The sequence below is a fragment of the Sceloporus occidentalis genome, unplaced genomic scaffold, assembly GCF_023333645.1.
Source record: "Sceloporus occidentalis isolate IW3139 unplaced genomic scaffold, rSceOcc1.0.p SCAF_6, whole genome shotgun sequence".
Taxonomy (NCBI): Eukaryota; Metazoa; Chordata; class Lepidosauria; order Squamata; family Phrynosomatidae; genus Sceloporus; species Sceloporus occidentalis.
Genome location: NW_028316986.1, coordinates 11,384,703 through 11,408,097, shown reverse-complemented (window position 1 = coordinate 11,408,097; position 23,395 = coordinate 11,384,703).

Genomic DNA, 23,395 nt, shown 5'->3' with positions numbered 1-23,395 from the left:
TAGAAACTACAGATGTTTGGCATCTCTTGGTTGAAATAAGCTATTGTTAAACCATCAGATCTTTGGGCTTGTCTGCACCAGGGAAAGATGCCAAACTCACCCTAAAGTTAGAGGTGGCAATCCTTGCGACATATCATGTCTTTCATGAAGATAACACATTTTTGACCATTTATCAAACTTTGCTCTAAACTGAACAAAGTCAGGGAAAACCCAGTATTTCCTCTGTCATGACGTCAGGATTTTTTGGGCTCTGGACTTCTGGATCAGGCCTGACTATGCTTTGGATCACCATTCATTAATGATTCAATGGGTTTAATCTAGATGGGACTAACTCATAAGAAATAGACTTCAGTTTGATAAAGAGTGGCGTGGTACACACCGGCCTTTTACGCTTACCAGTGCCTATTCTAAGCTTAGGGACCACACGGCAACTACACGGTCCCTAACCCTAGCATGGTGGCATAATAATGGCAGCGTCCCATGTACAGCATCCACATGGCATTGCACGGCGCTTACATTGTGAGTGCACCATTGGCACACTTGCAATGTCATTGCAGCGTGGGAAAAAGAACCTGGTTTTCCAGGTTCTTTTTCCTCCGCAGTGACAGTGTGCCATTTGGAGACTGTGCCATTCCCATGGAGGAAATTAAGCTGCTGGCAGGCCGTCGTTTCTCAGCAGTCTGTCCCAGGCCAGGTTCTCCATTCAGGCATTTGACTTTCTTATGTAGGGGTTGAAAGCTTGGAAAAATTGCCCTTTGGGTTTACAGTTCCCAGAATTCCCCAGCCAATATGGCCAGTGGCCTTAATGACGGGAATTATCAAAATTGCCTTCAAGAGTCATGTTCAACTCCATGGTCACATTTTGTCCAACCCTGGATTAGAGAGAAAAACCTTCAAAAATATGTACAGCTGGCCCTTCATAGCCACAGATCCTTTATCCACAGATTCAATCACCCACAGCTTGAAAATATTTCTAAAACTATACAGTCGGCCCTCCTTATACGCGGATTTGCAATGTGCGGATTTGAGCATACGCGCATGGCAAATCCAGGGATTTTGTCCCCAATGGCGGCGCATGTGCACGCGCACCACCATTGGGGACAACTTCCCTCCCTCCCCCCAACTCTTTCCTTCCCTCCCTCCTTACCTTTTTCACCGGTGCCGCGTCACTGCTGCCGCTGCTGCCGCCTCGGCCGTAGCAGGGGGAAGGCCGGGTGGGGGTTTTGGAGGCAAAGTAGCCTCCAGCCTGCCACCCAGCCCTTCTGTGGTGGTGGCGGCAGCAGCGGAGGACCAGTGGCAGAGACCTCTTCGGCCTCCTCTCCGCCGCCGCCGCTGCCGCCGCCAGTACCTCTGTGCAAGGGCCGGGTGGCGAGGTGCTGGCGCCGGCGGCGGAGAGGAGGCCGAAGAGGCCCCAGGCGCTTGTCCTCCTCCTCCTCTCTGCCGCCATTGCCGGGGGAAAGGCCGGGTGCTGCTCCTGGAGGCCTCCAGGAGCAGCGTCCGGCCTTTCCCCTGGCTGTAGCCGTGGAGAGGAGGCCTCTGGCACTGGAGGACCAGCGCCAGAGGCCTCCTCTCCACAGCCACCACTGCCGGGGGAAAGGCCGGGCGCTGCTCCTGGAGGCCTCCAGGAGCAGCGCCCGGCCTTTCCCCTGGCTGTAGCCGCAGAGAGGAGGCCTCTGGCGCTGGAGGACCAGCGCCAGAGGCCTCCTCTCCGCAGCCACCGCTGCCGGGGGAAAGGCCGGGTGCTGCTCCTGGAGGCCTCCAGGAGCAGCATCCGGCCTCGGCCTCCTCTCCGCCACCGGCGCCAGCACCTCGATGCAGGGGCCGAGTGGTGGACTGGAGGCCAAGAGGCCTCCAGCCCGCCACCCGGCCCTTGCACAGAGGTGCTGGCAGTGGCGGAGAGGAGGCCGAAGAGGCCTCTGCCACTGGTCCTCCGCTGCCACCGTCGCCGCCACAGAAGGGTCGGGTGGCAGGCTGGAGGCTTCTTTGCCCCCAAAACCGCCACCCGGCCTTCCCCCTGCTATGGCCGAGGCGGCGGCAGCAGCGACGCGGCACCGGTGAAAAAGGTAAGTAAGGAGGGAGGGAGGGAAAGAAAGAGTGGGGGACAACGGGACTTGAGCATACGCGGATTTTGGTATACGCAGGGAGGGGTCCGGAACAGATCCCCCGCGTATACCAAGGACTGACTATATAACTTTTTGTCATTTTATACTAAATCACAGTATTTAATGGGACTTGAACATCCATAGATTTTGGTACACATCTATGGGAGAGCCCGTAACCTAACCCCAGCAAATACCAAGGGCCCATTGTATATCATTAGACTACATACACACACACATACACACACACACACACACACACACACACACATCCTAAGAATACCTATTATCTATCTATCTACATATCTATCAATCTATTCATTTATAACTCTTTAATTCCCCATAAGAAAATTCCAATACACTCCCCGTAGGAAAAATCATACACACAAAGGCACAAGCCTAAGGCACAGATCATTTCAAAAGCAAAAAGAAAAAGATTACTGGTCACCTACATTGTTGGTGTTATTCAGTAATACTGAGTTTTTTGAGAAATGAAATCATCCCAACCGATGAAATTAAAAGGCCCTCTTTGGAAACCACCTCCACCTTGAGCATATGGAAAAGGAGACCTTTGAGATTTGGCTGAATAGTCCCCCTTCCTGCCACTGCACCAAATGCTGAAATAGTGATCCAGCACTCACCCCCCTTTTTAAAAAAATCGCTTCATCTTCCACACCCCATTCTGTCAGCTAACTCAAATGGTTCTGGAGATATAAACTGTGTTTTTTTTTAAGTCACAATTTTGTATTGTGCTTGCAAGCAATCCCACAATGCCAAGGCTACAGTCCCTCTTTAATATCCAGCTGAGTTCCCCCACTGTGCTTTGTCAGTCAGTAGCAACATCCAAGCCTTCTTGTAAAAGTAATTCACACTTTCCCCGCAACACTGTTGCTTTAATTACCACTGACCTCTACTGTTGCTCAGATGGGCCTAGCAGGGCCAGGAAAGGGTCAGCGCCATATTCACAGCAGAAAGGAGCCACGGTGCCTTTTTCTTCACCCTCCTTACTTTATTATTAGCAAACCCATCTTTGATTGAAAACTTCCCAACGTCTGAGATCCAGCCTTATCGCTGTGCTCTCTTGGGGCTTTCATTATCAAAAGAGACCCACAGATGTCAATCAGGGAAAAGCGAAGGGTGTGTGCCAGAGTGGGGAGGGGGGAAAAGGAATGAAGATCAGAAATAATACCAACAGCTTCTAATCAAGGCCTTCAAGTGAAGCAAAGGCATGCATCCCTTTTAACATGCAAAGATCAGGTTTTAAATAAATGCTCCCTGAATTGCAGAGAGACAAAAGCAAACCTGTACTTTTTCAAGCTTTAAAAGCAGGATGGTTAGCTTACCATAGACAATGTCTACTTTATGCCCCCCGTCCCCACGCCAAACATGGGTGATTGTGGCATCTTGTTAGGGTTTTCCAAAGCACATTCAGGTCATATGGCAAGATGAAATTCAAACATATTAGTCAAGGGCTTGTCTACACTGATGAAAAATGCTGTACTCATCTCGAAGCCACTGCTGGCCGTCCTGATGATGTATAGCTACTTACTGCAGGGATCATTATTATTATTATTATTATTATTAACCTTTATTTATGAAGCGCTGTAAATTTACACAGCGCTGTACATGCAATCTTTTTAGTTAGACGGTTCCCTGCCCTCAGGCTTACAATCTAAAAAGACATGACACAGAAGGAGGAGGGAGTGGTGACGGGAAAGGGTAAGAGGTCCAGCAGTTCCTCTCTACCTCCGAGGCCTGGACCAAGGCAGATGGACTGGAGGGAGGGCTTGGCTCCAAAATGGAAGGTTAATCATTATCCAGGGAAAATACATACTCACAAGTAGGATAATACATATACAGTACATAGCAATACAGGAAATGGATCGATAAACAGCCAACAACAGAACATCAGATAGTAAGCGACAATTATGCGATGCCTGGGAAGGCTTCCCTGAACAGGATGGTTTTCAGCTCCGTTTTGAAGCTGGTTAAAGAAGTGATGGCTCTTGCTTGTGGAGGAAGAAGGTTCCAGGAGTGAGGGGCAGCAAGTGAAAAGGGGCGAATCCGAGATGGGGCAGAGGAAATCCTGGGCTGAGACAGGAACCCTTGACTACCAGAACGGAGGGCCCTGGTGGGAAGGTGAGGAGAAAGAAGGTCTGATAAGTAAGGAGGGGCCAGTCCATGGAGGGCTTTGAATGTCGACAGCAGGAGCTTATACTGAATGCGGAAAGGGAGAGGGAGCCAGTGAAGGGATGCCAACACAGGAGAGATGTGGTCAGAGCGGTGGGTGGAAGTGATAATGCGTGCAGCTGAATGCTGGACAGAGATTAAGGGACGGAGGTGAGAAAAAGGAAGACCAGCCAGGAGGACATTACAGTAATCAAGTCGTGAGACCACTAGGGCATGGACCAGGATCTTGGCAGTAGAGGCGGAGAGATATGGTCGGATTTTGGCAATATTGTACAAAAAGAATCTACAAGCCTTGGCTGTGGTCTGGATCTGAGGGATACACGACAGAGAAGAGTCAAAGATAAAACCAAGACTGCGGGCTTGCTGGACTGGTTGAATGGAGATGTTGTCCACAGAGACAGAAAAGGAGTGTTGAAGGTTGGGGTTAGGAGGAAAGACAAGAAGCTCCGTCTTGGACATGTTGAGCTTCAACCGCCGATGGCGCATCCACTGCGAGACAGCTGTAAGGCAAGACGAGACTTGCTGTTCAAGCCTTGGAGAAAGGTCAGGGGCAGAAAGATACAGCTGGGTGTCATCAGCATACAGATGGTAGGAAAAGCCAAAAGAGCTGATGAGTTTTCCTAAGGACAGTGTGTAGAGAGAAAATAGAAGGGGACCCAGAACAGAGCCCTGGGGAACTCCAACAGATAAGGGAACAGGAGAAGAAGTCTGACCCCCTGCAACTACTGCAAAAGATCTGCCAGACAAGTAAGATCTAAACCAGTCGAGAACAGAGTCTGAGAACCCAAGGTCAGAGAGTATGTCAATTAGGAGACAGTGATCAACAGTGTCAAAGGCTGCAGACAAATCGAGAAGAATGAGAACAGAGTAAAGGCCATTAGCCTTGGCCTGTAAAAGGTCATTCGAGATCTTAGTGAGAGCTGTCTCTGTAGAATGCCTTGGGCGGAAACCAGACTGAAAGGGATCGAGAATGGAGTTGGCTTCAAGAAACTCAAGACAGCGCGAATAGACAACCCGTTCCAAAACCTTAGAAAGAAAGGGGAGAAGAGAAATCGGACGATAGCTAGACAAGGAGGAGGGGTCAAGAGAAGGTTTTTTCAGAATTGGGGAAATGAGAGCATGTTTGAAGTCCGAGGGGAAGGAGCCTGTAGAGAGAGAGAGATTGAGGATATGGAGGAGCGAGGGCAGAAAGGAGGGAGCTATAGAGATTAGAAGACGAGTAGGAATAGGATCAAGAGGACAGGTAGCAGGTTTGGAAGAGTTCAGAAGTGTAGAGAGTTCATCCAAAGAGGCAGCAGGAAAGACAGAAAATTTGTTAGGCGAAGGCGATAGAAGATTAAGAGCAGAAGAATCAGGAGGGACTATCTCAGAGCGAATAGTGGTAATCTTAGAGATGAAATAGTTAGCAAAGTCATTAGGAGAGAAAGATGAAGAGACAGGAGGAGAGGGAGGTTTAAGCAAAGTATTGAAGGTGGAGAACAAACGCTGCGGGCACCTCTCATTGGCAGAGATCAATGATTTGTAATAATTCTGTTTTGCCATAGAGAGATTCTTTTTTTAGCCTTTAATTCAACTTTGCTCTGGACTAAGAGAAGTCAGGGTAAATCCTGATGTTTCCCAGAGTGACAACAGGTTCTTTTGGCATATGGACAAATGGATTGGATCTGATTCAGCTTGATCCACAAACCAAGAACCATGCCATCCCACATTCCCATGCTGAGCAGTACAGGGAAAGGGGATGGCCTGTTTTTGGAGCTGCCATCACCACCCATAGAATCATAGAGCTGGAAGAGACCACAAGGGCCATCCAGTCCAACCCCCTGCCATGCAAGAAATCACAATCAAAGCATCCCTAACAGATGGCCATCCAGCCTCTACTTAAAGTGTTCCTTCTGTCAGGAAGTTCCTCCTAAAGAGCTCTGGGTAAACCCTGCCTGGTGCACCACCACTTTTGTTGAGGACCCCTTGTTGATCCAGATAGCCATTTCTTATCTCAGAAGATGTGGCAGTGCACTGGGCAGGCTTAACAAGGAGCCCTGGTGGCATGGTGGTTACATTCCAGTATTGCAGCCATGAGGTTGTGAGTTCGATTCTAGGGTTCCCAGGTTGACTGAGCCTTTCATCCTTTTGTAGGTCAGTAAAATGAGTAGCCAGCTTGTTGGAAGCAATTGGCTTGTCAACCGCTTAAAGAGTGCTGAGTTCACTGATAAGTGGTATTGCTAAATGGAGCTCCTGTCTGATAGGGAGCAGTGGCCACAGCTCCAAAAATAAGGGATGAGGCAGCAGGACTGATACAGTGTTGTCACAGCTAGCCCACATGCACAATGGATTCAGCCCAGTTCATTTAGTCACCAACACGGTTGGTCATAATGCTCTGGATTTGCCCTGGATTAAGAGGATGGTGTGATGGATGCAACCCAGGTTTCCAGCAACGTGTAGGGTATAGTAAATTGGTCAGATCAGATGAATCTAATGTCCCTTGTGTTGATCTTCTGGCTTCCAGACCCTGTTGCGTTCAGCTACTGCTGGCCAGAACACACATTATAAATTTCCCCATGAGGAGGAGGAGAAGGAGGAGGGAGGGAAATGTTGATAGCTTTCTTTTACTTCCTTTTTACAACATTTTTGCAGAGATGGTTATTATTTCCATTAAGTTGACTTTGACATATGGAGACCCTATGAATTATAGATCTCCAAGATCCCTGGTCACTAACTATCTTGCTCAGGTCTTGCAAACTCAGGGCTGTGGCTTCCTTAATTGAATCAGTCCACCTCTAATGAGCTCTTTCTCCTTTTTTTTTTTTTTTTTTTTACCATTTTCCATTTTGCCAAACATTAGGTCCATACAAACAGCCCTGAGGGGGCAGCCTCAGCCACTCCTTCTTCAGCTGGACCGGGGCTGTGGCAACCTTATGCTGTGACCCTGATTTGGTCTTCTGAGGGTGCAAAAAAGAGCCACAAAAACTGGCTCCTTTTTGTGCCCTTGAAAGGGCACATAGCCACAGCAGCATGGCTATATGGTGCCCCTTCAGCACTGCATCATCTGGATGCAGCACTGGAGGCATGTCATGATGCCATGCACAGTCTGGAGTGGCATGCGGAATCAGGGCACCCTGGGGGGTGGAGTCAGGTGTGCATCATTGGGATGTTATGCCCTGACTCTGTCCCCAGGCCTGTCTTTTAGGACAGGGCCTTTATCATCTTTTACAATGAGTCACATGATATGATGTGTCCAAAGAATAACAGCCTCAGTTTAGTCCTTTTAGTGCTTTTCCTTTGCAATAAGACCCATTCATTTATCTTTTTTGCAGACCATAGTATCCTTAGAATTCTCCTTCAACCTCACATCTCAAATGCATTGATTTTTTTTTCCTGTCAGCTTTCTTCAATGTTCAGCTTTCACATTCACAAACAGAAATCAGAAATATCATGGCAATGGAGTTGATACAAGTACCCAGAGGCTTAGATACAAATATTTGCCCCAGTGAATTGAAATGTTAGTCACATTGAGATACATTGACTCAGTGGAACCTTCATAACTCTTGATCTGCAAAACCTGATTGATTCAATGGGCCTACTGTAGCTGGGACTAACAATTGGATTTAAGTCAAATTTGCCTTCTGATGCATGTGAGTGTCTAGGCTATGGTTGTATATTCTTCCTGGCAGTGGGTCTCCTTGGCATCAAAACAGTTCCCTTACTGATGAAACCTAGAATGTTTTTAGCTAGAAGAAGCAAATATCAAGCTTGGGAACTGACACTGATTTCACATATTAGTAAATCTTGGAAGCTAAGAAGGTCTCTCTTGCTTTGATTATAAACCTTCTCAGTAGACCTGCAACCCTCTGTATAATACCATCCTGTGAGTAAACTACATTGAATGTAGGCCTTGTCTGCACTGGGCTGCATGCTCTTGGTGCAGAATAGAGTATACTGCCCCCACAGCTGCCCTGATCTGCCCCTATTACCTTACCCTCATTCTTGCACAATGGCAGCTGTCTACACAGGTATCCTGCGGAGTCACTTGGCATGCCATCACCATTGTGAGTTACTTGATATCAGAAGTGTGTTGAGATACACCAGAGAGAAAATGGATAATGCAAGTGATGATTGATGATGATGGTGGTGGTGGTGGTGGTGATGGTGGTGATAATTCAGAATTTCTGCAAGTATTCAGACTTCATCTGGGCAAAAGGAGACACATGGTGAGATGCAATGACAGTTGGTGGGACACGCACGATGGAAATATTGGGTGGGGTTTTACTCAGCTAGTAGTTTTCCCTTCATAATAATTGCTACTGCCATTTCCCTCTAAAGCTTCACTTGTCAGAGTGATGCCATATCATGGCTATAGTATCACACCCAGGTATGCTGAAGCTGCTACTTGCCTCTAATTTTCCTCTTGTAACTGGGTGGCAAGTCGAGATGGACTACTTAAAGCTATATCTCTCAAGAAGACTTTGGAAAAGTAACTTTTCTGGTTTATAACTCCCAGAGTCTCCCAGCCAGTGTAGCTGGGGAAATTAGGGCTCTGTCATCCCAAAAAATTCCATCTGGAGCTCCTTTCATGCTGCTGTAAGGGATACTGGGATCTGCAACCCCTAATAGTAACTTTTCCAAGATCCTGTCATAGGGACTCTTCTTTTGTGTTCATGGCTGGGTCTGAACTCCCATTTTTATTCCCCATCTCCACCCAGGAGAAAACATTGAGATGCATCACAAGAGAATAGTCTTTAAAACAGCAAAAAATGGCACAAAAGAAATAAGAAGCTCATTTTGAGTTTGGTTCTTCTGCCTCCAGCTAGTTTTACTGGCGATTCTTCTTATATACAAAGCTGACTGAAGGGAGGGGTGGGAATGAATAACAAAGTGAGCTGATAACAATCCCATCATGTACAATCACATAATGGATGCTATCCCAATTTTTAAAAGGCACAAAGTATCCTCATTAATATGATGAGTGCAGCAGTCAAATCAGTGCTGTGATTTTATCAGGGGCTTCTGACTGTACATGAATTAGAATATAAAATGCATACAGAATTTTTAATGGGGAGGCTTTAACATTCTCTAAATGCATTTCTTACTGTCATTTGGATCACATTAAAGTGAAATTCCACATTAAAGAGGAGAGGGAATATGGCAGGCCTTAAATTATAGTCTTCCTTTGTCTTTCAGCTGGTGTGGTCTAGCATGGAGATTGCCACCTGGGAGCCCATAACACAGATTCAGCTCCCTCCCTCTCTTCCTTCACCATTCAGGTAACTTAACAAAGTTGCCGAGAGCACTACCACATTTTAGCCAAAGCCAGCTAACTGTCTGGGCAACTGCCAGACTGCAGAATTAATGCAATTTGACACCATTGTATTTATAACCCCATTTTATGGAATCCTGGGATTTGTAGGTTATTGTGGCACCAGCGCTCTCTGATAGAGAAGGCTAAATATCTTATCAAACTACATATTCCAGAATTCCATGGCTTTAAACCATGGCAGTTAAAGTGGTGTCAAATGGCATCAATTCTGCAGTGCAGATACAGCCTGGGTTTCTGTCCCACTCTAGCACTTTAATAACACTTCAGCTGTCTTTCCTGCATCCTACAGAATGCTGGAATTTGAAATTTGTGGACGAACTAGAACTCTCTAGCTAGATGGCTAAATATCTCAGAAAAGTACAAATCCCAGGAAAGTATGAATTACAAGATATTTCAGGATGGAGCTATGACAGTGAAAGCAGTGTCTGATAGCACTGGGTAGGTAGTTTGAAAGAGACCCTTGGCTAAACTTCATCCACTAAAGAACACTTGTGAGCTAGAATATTATGTCACAAGTGGTTTCACTTCCTAGAATGTTTCCTCCAAATCAGGGTTGTACAAAAAGCACAACTGTTGTGCAACTGGTGAGAACAAGGCACACCACCACTGCATGATCAGTTATACAATGGTGAGATCATCCAGCATAACTCTGGCATAGCATAACTCTGACATAGCTATTCTGGTGTCCATTAATGTAACCTAATTTCTGAACAGAATTTTGGCCACTATTTCAGTTTAACATTCCCTTCTCCTTCAAGGTCAAAGGTTATCAAGGAGGGATTCAATTGTCATAACCCCAGAACTTGAAAGTAATTTGATGCAAATAGCGCATGCTATTTATGCAGCTCTTTCTGGCAATGGGAATGAGTTACATTAAAAAGTAATTGTCCAAGCTTTGGGAACTTCTCATTTATCAAGAAGAGTGGAGCTTTAAGGCCTTAGCAGTCTTGACACCTGAAGCCTAGAGGCTTCAGTGTCTGTAGGGTGGTGAATCCAGTCTGGATTTTAGTCCAGACTTTAAAAGATCTATCTCAGGTGCTATCCCTCAAATAAATTCAGTATCTTGTATCACTTCTTGAAGATTTGGACAGAATCGCACAGCAGATTCCCCATCTCTTTGACACTGGAGCCAGATACCATAATAGTAATATATACAAACTTCTGCCCAATTCTCAGGGAAAAGCTTGATCTCCAAAACCTGGAGAAAACAGTCCAAGGAGAACGTCCTCCCCCCATTATCTCACCTCCTTATCCTCTTCTTTCTCTGTTGCTCCGTCCTTTCCCCTCGCTCCTGAATAGGGCCTTTAATGGTTGATTGCCATTTCTGACTCCCCAAATTCTGACATGTGGAGTAGTGGTTCTTGAAATGGGATTGGCACAACCTAGATATAAACTGATATGTTTCTCCAAATGTGCACAGTTTCTCTTTCTCTCCTCCCTCATCCACATGATCATTACAGAACATAAATATTTTTTTAAAAAATTAAAATGACCTTTCCCAAGGAAAAGCGAGCCTGTTCTACTGACATGTACCGAAAGGTCAAAAGGAACTTTTAATGGCAATAGATGGAGTTTGCCCTATTTAAATTCAAGCCCAATACGAACTTTGTACAATCTTTTGGATAAAGCTTGCAATGTTCTAATCTCTGCAAATCCACTCTGCACCGGTCGCTGCTCTTATTAATCAGTCCTTCCAAGCGCAACACTCTTCTTGATGCCATTCCTCACGCTGCATTTTTATTCTTTTTCAATGCTTCTTTGGCCTTTTAAAATATTTTTGCTTCATCCTATGTTGAATTATCCACACCCTTGTCTAGAGGAAAGGGTAGCAACAACTATGCCAGTATTTATACGATCTTTAGTATGCAGATTGCAAATTAATCTATAGACCATAGTATATTTTACTTCCAATTTAGATGATGTTCATTCAAAAATTTCCCCCCTCTTTCTCCTTTTGCATATAATACAGCCATTCTTCTGTCCCCCTTTTTTATTTGTTCTGAACATTTTATTCTCAATGCCATTGTCAGTACAGTGCCACATAAAAACTCCAAGCTTATCTGCACTTCATTGGATCCCATTAGAGAATTAGACTGCACAACTGTTGTGACTGGAAGAATACTAAGATTCCCCCCCCCCCTTTGCTCTGCCCCCAAATTGTTGTTGCTTTTCTTCTGTGGTTTGTGTGCTACATGTTTAGCCAGCTTTCTATTAGCACATCTTGCAGGGGGGAAAGGAATATTATTTTATGTGTTCAGTTTTACCCCAAATCCACTCGCAGTCAGGAAGGCAAACTTTGCAGATGACAAGGCAAGAGCATCTGACTCGCTGGAACACATACAGAGCTGATTATGTTTGATTTGTCTATCACTGCAGCTTTGTTCCTCTAGCAACTGTATAGCTGCATCCTATGGGTCAGTATGGACCGAAAACTGCTGATGATCAAACTTCCACCAAGTTTTACTAACAAGAGCTCCCTGGGTTTGTTCCTCCTCTTCACCATTCCCAATACATTTTCACCCTTCTCTTTTCTGACCCAGATAAGATTATTTTCAGTTCTATTTTCCATCTTTCCCCCAATAATGGGACTAGTAACATATTTTAAAAGAATACAGATTAAAACTATATAAAGTTGGTCATAAACAAAGAGTTATTTAAAATGTGATTAAACAATTTATAATGTTAAAAGAGAGCCAGTGTGCCATTGTGGATTGAGAGCTGGACTCTGCTCCCCTGTTTCTCAGAATGCTGCTGACTGCAGTCCTCACACCCTCCTGTAAGCGATCTTCATTGTGACAGGCAGAAATGGGGTTCTTGGGCTTATCTACGCAAGTGAAAAACTCCAACTCATCTTGAAGCTGGTGCTGTCTATATCCAAGACTCACCATGACCTCTGGGGGAACAGTGTTGGTTTTTATTGTTTATTCAGTTTTACTTAGAAGTAAGCAAAGTCAGGGAAAACCCAATTTTTTCCCCAAAACCCTATGGTGAGCAAACATTTTTTACCATGTGGGCAGCTGGATCAGGACCAGTTCAACCAAGAGCTGCATCATCCCCTTTCCAGGATGGTCTGTCCCCAGAGCTGCTAGTGCTGATTTTTCACTGGCAGGAGCTCTATGGAAAGGCTGCCTGATATGCCACCACTTTTACTGAGAGTAGAACAGGGTGCTCATGTGATCACTGAGGAAGGTTACAGGATCCCCCCTCCTAGATCACATGACTGAATGCTTCCTGAAGATGTCACTGGCTGTGACATCTCCTGGTATTGTCCAGCCATGCAATCTAAACATGGGAACTAGATTGCTGGTTGGGATGGAAACCATGCCCTATGAGGAACAACTTAGGGAGCTGGGGATGTTTAGCCTGGAAAAGAGAAGGTTGAGATAGCCCTGTTTAAATATTTGAAGGGATGTCATATTGAGAAGGGAGCATGATTGTTTTCTGCTGCTCCAGAGAACAGGACCTGGAAAAATGGATGCAAGCTCGAGGAAAAGAGATTCCACCTCAACATTAGGGGGAACTTCCTGACAGTAAGGGCTGTTTGACAGTGGAAGAAACTCCATCGGAGTGTAGTGGAGTCTCCCTCCCTGGAGGTCTTTAAGCAGAGGCTGGATGGCCATCTGTCAGAGATGCTTTGATTGTGATTTCCTGCATGGCAGAATAGGGTTGGACTGGATGGTCCTTGTGGTCTTTTCCAACTTTATGATTCTATGATTCTATGTCACCAGGAAGCATTCAGCAATGCAGTCAGGGGGTCTGCCTATCCTCTCATCTCACTGATCTCGCAGGCAAGGTGCCCCATTCTACCTTCAGTAGCCTTTCAGTGGAGCACCTATCAATGGTGTGATGTGGCTATGGCAGCTCCACAGGGACAGGCAAGTTGAGCTCATGTAGTGTTGGCCCAACTAGCCCATGTGGACCCTGCTGCATCATTTGCAGCAGGTTCAGCCTAGTGCATGCGGCCACAATCATGGCTGATCATAGAATCATAGAGTTGGAAGAGACCACAAGGGTCATCCAGTCCAACCCCCAAGCATATTGTCTAGATTGGTCCTGGCCTTTCAGCTAGTATAGACAAGCTCCTTGTCACAATTCCTTTGTGATGGAGGTCACCACAAGGGGTGGTCAGCTGCTTCCTGAGCAACAAGGGAATGGACACCCATCGATCACAGTATCAGCTTCCTGGTAAATGGGGACTTTCGTGATTTCTGCATGTCCCCTAAATTAGGAAATATATAGGAATCATCAGTATCATTATGAATAATTAACTCTGGGTTACTCATTTGTAGCTCCCTAACAGATTCCAGCCAATAGTAATAATAACCCCCTTCCTCCTTGTTAGTGTGGGATTGGGCACATATATTCAGTATGCAATTTTTTATTTTTTATTTTTAAATAAGTATGCCCCTTTTTTCAGCTGCAGCTGAAGAGCATATACCTGCAACAAATCTTTTGAAACTAAAAGGGACAGTATCAATGCTGCAGGAAAAAAATGGATTGATATGATATGAGGTCCACCCAGTCTCTTGCAATCTCTTGTCAATCTGTGGGAGATCAAGATTTGTTATTGATCTGTTCAAAAATGATCTTAGAAAGACTGAAGCTGAGCTTGCATTGTGTGTGGTCTGTACCTCAATCGGTAATCACTTAGTATTTCCACGCATTCTACTCTGAGCTACATGGAGTATAGGGGATACAAGTATACAAAAGAAACAAAAGAAATTGATCTGTAGAGCAAGGGGAGCTTTGATCTGGAGGCATGGACAAATATGGATGCCTGAAAGGAAGCAGTGGCTCCTGGTATGCATAGGTACCACCTCTGCATGTGGCTAAAGGACAGTTCATCTACAAATAGTCAAACAGGACCAGCTACGGATCACATACCTTCCAGCTATCCCAATGTGGTAAAAAAAGATCTGGATTAATCTTCTCTCATCCCAGTTTTTCAACTGCTTTAAAATGTCCTGGTTTTTCTCTTTTTGTCCCATTTCCCCCTTTGTCTTCTACTTGGTTAAGCTGCTGCAAAATGAGTTCAACATGTAAAAGTAGTTTGCACTCAACTCAATGTGGAGGGAAAGGAGAGAGGCAAATTTATCCTTCCCAGTAACCTCTGACAAAAGCAAACTGCTGCAGACTCTCCTACATTTTGTGTTCTTCCTCATTTATAACTTTGGTCATCTCATCCATATTCCAATATTGCTTGGTTAAATGTATCCTGGTTTCCATCTGTGAAATGTTGGGGGATATGCCATCATCTGAAACCAAAACCTGGCACCGTAAGGCCTCAGAACTGACCTGGTTCTTCTGCTGAAACATGTCTGGAGTGAAGGCTAAACTGCCTGTTAAATCTTCTGAGCACACACCTTGATGAGAATAAAACATGTGTAGGCAGTTCTACCTTTTCAGCCATTGTGCAATGGATGTAAATCCAATGATATAGGGCAGGGTAACAAACAAATAAACATGGAACAAATAAATACACATCTCAACAGCTCAGTGAGTGGTTCTATAGTCTCTTGCTAAACTATAGAGTGGTGACTGATCATTCATCTTGATCTGAAACCAGCACCAGCTCTCAGTGGTCCAATGTGGAGAAAGGAAACGGAGCTCCTTCTGGGGCCGTGGAAAGGATGCTCCAGGCGCCCTCGTGCGGCCCCAGTATGTCACTTCTGCACTGCCCCGTTTGGTGGCGGCGCAGTCGTGACGTAGCAATGGCAGGCCCCGTGTGGAACGGGCACTGCCATTTTGTATGGACCCAGTCCATACTAGGGTTAGGGGCATCAGGAAGTGACACCCCTTCCTAACCCTAGTACGTCCTGGGGACGTACTTTGTGTATGTATGTAACGCGCCAGTGAAAGCTTGGAGAGTGGTGAAGTCTTCTTTGGAGGTTATTAAGTGGAGCCTGGATGGCCATCTGCTTTGAGTGTGTCTTTCTACAAGGTTGGCTTGAATGCCCCTTGGGGTCTCTTCCAACTCTGTGATTTTGTGAGTATTGGACTGGAACTCTAGAAGACCAGGATTCAGTTCCCCATTCAGCCATGATAACCCATTGGGTGACCTTGGGCAAGTTACACTCTCTCTGTTTCAGAGAAAGGCAATGGTAAAGCCCCTCTGAACAAATTCTGCCAAGAATTCCTGTGATAGGTTCACTTTAAGGTCACCATAAGTTGGAAATGGCTTGAAGGCATGCAACAACAACATTCATGTGATGACCAATGGGCTACCTGATGAAGCACAACCAGTCCAGACTTGGTGGACACTTAGTGCCAAGTGAGGCCCATGCCTAAGAGCCATGATTTGCAGCAGTGGGTCTGGTAAGCTCTAACTAAGGTAATCTGAAGATTTTCTGCAGATGATGATGGATGATCTGCCAAGCTAGAACTCTCCCCTTCCCTTCTTTTAAATGTGTTGCTACATGTACTATATGGTCTGGTTAGCAATGGCATATATTAGCTGAGATGGTCTACAGCGAGGGGGCTGCAATGGAGAATTATTAAAAAAATAAGAAAGAAATCAAATGATTTTAGATCTGAACCAGTGACTCTTTAAGGAAATGAAAGGTCTAGCGTGCTACTGCTAATGGGCAGAATTTCATAATTCTGTGCCATTACTGTACTAACTTCCTCAGTCTCAAAGTCTCAGCAAACCGCTCATTGTCCAGCATTTGTATCCTTCACTTTAATGAGCACTAAATAAGAATTATATAAGTATTTCAATAATTCTCAGTGGACAGTTAATTAAGCACATCTGAGTCTTAGGAGCAGTCAGCTATTACCTCCTTTTACAGACAAGTGCCTTCACAGACACAAAGGGATGAGGTCAAATTTATTTTAAAAAAATTGTGTAGCTAAGTCATTTCCCTCATAATAAATGGTAGCTATGGAGCTGAAATGCTGAAGTTAAAAATTCATACTCTTTTCCCTTTCCAGCCCCTTCAGTTCTCCAGTATTTCTGAAAGTTTCTTTTACACAACAAATTCCCTTGTTTGGGGGGGGGGGGGGGGAGGAGTGGGGAGCCTTGAATATGTTAAACTAAAACTCTACTTCAGTGAAATCTGCTTTCCTTCCATAAACCATGCTACGTCCACCTTTCATTATGCATTCTCCTTTAACAGCTTCTGTTTCCTCGCATCCGCCCCCATATTTGTTAGATCCTACTGCAAATGTGAATAGAACGAGGGGGTGTGCAGAAGTCCATAACATCAGTTATACACCAAGTGCACTTTTTTATTAAGTCCAGCAGTTTAAAAATGTACAAAGTTCCTTCTAATAATCCATTCATTCTGTTCTCTCCTGATTCTTGGAGTAAGCCTGCACAATTATTCAAATCCCGGCTTTTAGCTCCAACATACACCTCGCCATGGGGCTGTGGGCCTGTAATCTCACTTTGGTCTTGCATGTCAAATGGAATTAACTCCCCTAAGAAATGTATGCAGAGACAACCTAAAGTGTCTAATCCTTGCGGCTGTCTTAAATTTTCTGAAACTCAAACCTGTCATCTTTTTCCCCCTTCCCCTATAGCTTTGTTGAAGTTCTCACTTAGATTCCCCTCCCTCCCCTCTCCATGCAAAGATAAAGTTTCGGAAGGAAATTTGCATTTTTATATTCTTCCCCTCCTCCCATTTGTCGCACACTTCTTTGGCCTTTTCATACGTTTCCTTTTGTGGAAGTATTCTCCTTCTTCTCCTCCCCTTCACTGATATACATACCCCACCTCCACGATCAACTTCATCCCTATTTTGCTCTCGATGGAATTCCTAACAAAGGCAAATACAGTTATTCTGCATCAGGCAATGACAGGGGCTTGAACACAGAAGAATCCTGGATGTGTCATTTGCCAAGTCAGAACAAGAGTGAAGGAGACCCATGTGAGTGGCTGGCTGGGGATAATGATATCATTATTACGCTACCTTTCCAAACCAGCTAATCACGAAAACTAATTTGAACTTGATTAAATCTCAAATCGCATTGTCTCCTTCATGAATAAACCACTTGGAGAAATTAGCTTTGGTTAGGTTAACTCGACCGCTTGCATCTTCCGTTAAAAATACATTAACTTCGGTGGTTTCTCATAGTGTCATCCCTGCTCTACAAGGGTTGTCATTTCATATGTTTAAAAAATTAAAATTATGAAACTGTGACATGCACAGCGCTAAATCTAATTCTGAGTGTCCACTAAAATATACCCATTGAATCAATGCAAATTACATAAGAGTTGGTGCACCAAGTTCTCACTGATTTAATTATTAATTGATTTACTCTAACCAGACCTTAGAGGAAGATAGAGGGGTCTGAACAAATGTTGGCAAGAAAACACCATGATCTTAGGGTCGCCATAAATTGGAAAATACCTGAAGGCACATAACAAACTCTAGTTTGGATTACAACTTGGATTTTGGATGCACTGAATGAATGTGGATGTGCATGTAGAAAGAACAAAGAAGTGTATTTTTTTCTTCTCAGTGCAGCAAATCTACATCCAGAGTTAAATCACTGCAGTACTATGCCTGAGCTTCTCTTCAACAGTTGTAAAACAATAAAAATAAAAATAATATGGGGGTATATTTCATGTATTTTCATACAGTTTTAGCGAGACAATTTTGTTTTTAAATTTTTATCATAATGTTTTCAAACAATACCTTCTGTGAGCCACCTTGGGTCCCATTCTGGGAAATAAATGAAATAAATAAATAAATAAATAAATAAATAAATAAATAAATAGTCCACAAAAGATCAGAACTACTAAGAATGTAGAGAGCCTCTGTGGTATAGTGGGTTGAGTGTTGGACTTTGAAAAAAAGGGTTTGAATTCCCACTCAGCCTAGAAAACCCACTGGGTGACCTTGGGCAAGTCACACTCTCTCAACCTCAGAGGCTGGCAAAAGCAAAGGCAAATGCTCTTCCTCTGATGAAACCTTCCAAGAAAACCCTGTGATAGGTTAGCCTTAGAGTTGCCATAAGTTGGAAATGACTTGAAGGCACACAACATAGACACACAAACAAGGATGTAGCAGTGACAGAAGACATTGCTTTAAATCTCAATGTGATCATAATGACAGTACATGCTACTAAACTTCTGTACCTAACTGAGATTAGCTTATTACATTCCCTGAGTTTCAGGGATGTCACTAGATGTTCCAAGTACAGTTCAGTTGAAAGGTCTTGGAAGGAATCCCAGACATCACACAGAAGGTCCATGTCCAAACACTAGCTCATACTTTTTTTGAAGAGCATAACAAAAACTGGAGCAGACCAAGGCTCTGTGAAGTCCTACCTAGATCAAATAGTGAGCAGGGAAATGATTGACAAAAATGGAACGTAGGCTGAAGAATACAATTAAAAATAGTACAGCAATACAGGCCCGTTACAGGCGGGCAAAATGTGGCATGGCGGCGGCGGTACTAGGGTTAGGGAGCGCAGACCATGTAGACGCTCCCTAACCCTAGTACATACTCTGTACACACTGGCACCACCATTTTGACGCGACGGACATCCGCAAATCATGGCGCACTTATAACATCATGAGTGCGCCATTGGTGCGCTCAGGCATCAGAAGTGGACCACAAAAAGAACCCTCTTTTTGTGGGTTCTTTTTTGCCAGCGGGAAACCGCATGGTTTATCCACTGCGGCTTCCTGCCAGTGGAAAAGGAGGCACTGGCAAGCCGCCATTTTTCCGCAGTCTCTTCCGTGCCTAAGAATGATACAGCACTCTATTAAAAGCTCTTTCTTTAAAGGCATTCAGTTCTCAAAAGCCAGTTGGAAAAAAAATCTTTGTTTGCTGATGGAAGAAGAGCAAGGAAGGGACCATTCTAGTTTCCCTAGGAAGGGATTAGGATAACCCACCAAGAAGGCCCTGTCTTGTGTTACTGACAGACATGCCTGAGCAAATGGTGAGACTGAGTGAAAAGCTTCTTGTTAAGATAGTCAGGCTCATGAGAGAGATAGAGTGGACTTGTGCAATTTTTTATAAGCCCTTGAAATATTTATTCCCCTGTTCTTAAAAATCAGTAGGCAACTGGAATAATGTGGAACCCTAAGAAAGAAAATGGTAGCCATCGTGGTGTAGTTGATTTGAATGTTGGACTACGACTCTGGAGACCAGGGCTGAAAACACTGTTCAGGCATAAAAAATCAGTAGGCAAATCACACTCTCTCAGCCTCAGATGAAGTCTCCTCTGAACAAATCTTGCCAAGAAAACTCCATAACAGGTTCATCTTAGGGTCACCAGGAATCAGAAATGACATGAAGGCACACAACAACAACAAGGAAGAACAATACTTTGGTCCCATAGCAAAAGCTGTGATAAGAAGGAGAGAGGTTTCCACATTTAAGTCCAGGTGACTATGATACAGATGTGATATATTTTAGAATCATTATCTCTGACTGACATTTAGATGTCAGAGTGCAGATCAATATTCAGCACAAATTCTATTATATTGAAAAGGGGAGGCAGAGAGCCAGCAATTCTTCCTCTTCCCACTGTAGAAATTAAAGCTTTGATTTCATGCTAGGAATGGAAAGAACTGGAATTACAGAAGCATTGAGCTGGAAGGAACCACAAGGACTATTGTCTAAACCCTGCCATGCAGGAAAACACAACTAAAGCTCTCCTGAACAATGCCCATCCAACCTCTGTTTAAAGACTTCCCAAGATGGAGAGTCCACCAGCCTCTGAGCCATTCCATTCCATTGTCCAAGAGGTCATACAGCCAGAAAGTTCTTCCTAATGTTTAAGTGGAGCCCTGGTGGTGCAGTGGTTGAATGCTGGTACTGCAGCCACAATGTTGTAAGTTCAATTCTAAAGGAGGGCTCCATGGTTCACTCAGCCTTCCATCCTTTCGTAGGTCGGTAAAATGAGTATCCATCTTGTTGGGGGAATTTGGCTTACACATTATAAACTGCTTAGGGTGTGCTAGTTCACTGCTAAATGGTATAGACATAGACTTGCTGTTGCTATTGCTAAGAGGCAAGTTGTAATTTGAATCAGTTTATTTAGGTTCTATGCTGCATCTGCACTACAGAATAAATGCAGTTTGACACCGCTTTAACTACCAGGGTGCAATGCTATGGAACTCTGGGATTTCTAGTTTTGTGAAATATTTAGCTTTCTCTGTCAGAGCTCTGGTGCCATGACAAACTGCAAATCCCAGAATTCCATGGCACTGAGGAGATAATCACATGGAGAAAAAGGATTGGAAAGAAGCAGGATGCTCCTGTCCTTATTGCATAATTGCGTGTCCCATGATGTCCCATGATGTTGCACTCATTCCATCCTTCTCCTGTCAATGAAGTGGAATGGTCCTGTCACTTTACATTAACGGGAAACTACCATTAATGAAAAGTGATAGGACTGTTCCACTTTACTGACAGTAGAAAGATAGGAAGAGTGCAATGTCATGTGATAATCTTTGCAAAATTATACAATAAGGACAGGAGCATCCCACTTCTCTCCTGTCCCTTTACTCCATGTGTAGAAGGTCCCAAATGGTCTTCCCACAGCAATGCTTATTTCTATGGCTTCTTCAAGAATAAATGTATAGTGCTGTTTGATACGCTCCTGGAAGATCATTCTGACTTTAACAAAGAACTCTCTGAGGAATCTGGATCAGAGACTCAGACAGCTGAAGAAAATGAAGAAGCTGCTGAAGCAAAGGCCAAAGCCAAAAGTAAGAGGCAAGGTTGCAAAAATGAAGAAGTCTTGGCTGTGCTGGGTCATGAGTTGGGCCACTGGAAACTTTGCCACACTATTAAAAGTATTGTCATAAGCCAGATGAACTCCTTCTTATGTTTCTTCTTATTTGCTGTGCTGATTGGTCGAAAATAACTCTTTGCCACCTTTGACACACAGCCTACTCTGATAGACCTTTTAATCATCTTTCAGTTTATCTTCTCACCTTATAATGAGGAACAAAGAGTACTTGAAGAAAAAAGGCCCTCCCTTCATCCACCATCCAGAGGGAGAGAAAGGCAAGCCAGCTCCATCCGGCCTAATCAGAGTAAGAAGAAGGGCCCTCCCTCCAGTCCATCTGCCGTGGTCCAGGCCTCCGAGGGAGAGAAGGTCTGCTGGACTTTCCCCCTTCCCCACGGCTGTTCTCTTCTCCTTTTGTGTCTTGTCTTTTTAGATTGTAAGCCTGAGGGCAGGGAATGTCTAATTAACTATTTGTAAGCTGCTCTGAGAGCCTTTTGGCTGAAGAGCAGGGTATAAATTATTATTATTATTATTATTATTATTATTATTATTATTATTATTATCTCCTGAGTCATGGCAGTTCAAACAGGGTGAAACTGCATTGTTTCTGCAGTTTGGATTCAGCCCTAATCTCCAGAGCAGCAGAAAACAAGCCCAGTTTTTTTTCCCCTGATATCCCTTCAATTGTTTAAATATGATTATCTTTTCAGAATTTTCTACCTTTTTCAAATTTTGCTGGTTTTTGTTGGATCTGACTTTCTCAAGGAAAATAGCATTTTCACACTTTTTGAGGCTTTTTGAAACAAAATGGGCACCTCTTCACAAACATTTACATATTTGCAAAGCTTACAAGACATTTCAGCAAAATAACATGCATACATAACAAGGCAAATGGCTGAGATGGGTGCCATGCTCATAATTTTCCCTTCTCTTGTGAGATGCCCATGCCTTGGACACTAAGGGGCAGAATAGACCGGTATTATACGCCAGTCTTGGGGCAGAATGGGGACGTGGCATCTGCATGATGCATGCTCTGATGCTGCCCTGATGCCAGTGTCACACCATGTACCCAACCGCAGGGCGGGCAGCATCACAGCACTCCTTTGGTACTGAGTCCAGATGAAGCATGCTAAAAGAGGACCAGAATGTGCTGCTGTGGTGGCAAAGGCTTCCTTTCCATGGCACAGAGAGTGTCAAGAAATGCAACATGGGATATGCAGTTATAGAAATAAAATATGTATATGAGAAGCAAAATGACTAAGCATGTATAGACAGAGAAATCACACAGGTGTAAAAGGTGATCTAATTTGGAAGTCTTGGGAGCCAAGGACAAATTTTGGAATGAATATTGGCAACACCTGAGACTTGTTTCATGGACAAGATAATCAGATCATATTCATGGGTTGGACTTGAGTCTGGGGTGAACAAAGTCAACCAATCATGTGAATGTACACACCCAGTGGGTGGCACCTAACAATAGCTATAATAATTGCCAGTTTTGTTAGTGTGCTGCTGGTTGTTGTGGATGGTTGTGGTTGATTGGTAGAATTGTGGTAGGATAGTTGGGCATATTCTGAGAGCAAGAATTGTAACTGTATATAGTGTATAGTAGAATAAAATAGTACTTTTGTTTAAGACTACAAAGTCGTTTGGTGTCTTGAGTGAAAACAACAAGAGTCAGCAAATTCTGATGGTGTTGGAGACATCAGAGGAAGAAGAGTGAGAAAGCCTGAAGAGATTTGTCAGGGTCTTCAGTTTATTCTCAGAAACTCTGCTGCTTTGGAAGAAAGCAATAACCACTGGCCAAAACTGGTCAGCTCAGCTTCATTAACTTGGTAGTGAGTTACAGCCTGAGGTGAAGTGCAACAACTCCCATCATCCCTGACAGAGAGAAGTGGCATTTTGCTGTTCCTTTTAGTGCTGGGGCAGAGGCGTAGCCAGGATTTTGAGAAGGGGAGGGCTTGGGCATGGCGGTTCAGCAGTGCGTGCATGCCATGGGCGCATGCACGATTCATTGTATTCCAGCCCAGCTTCAGAAGGGGGGGGGGGTCTGGACCCCTTCACCCAATTCACTGGCTTACTTATAAGGCAAGCTGGAGTGGCA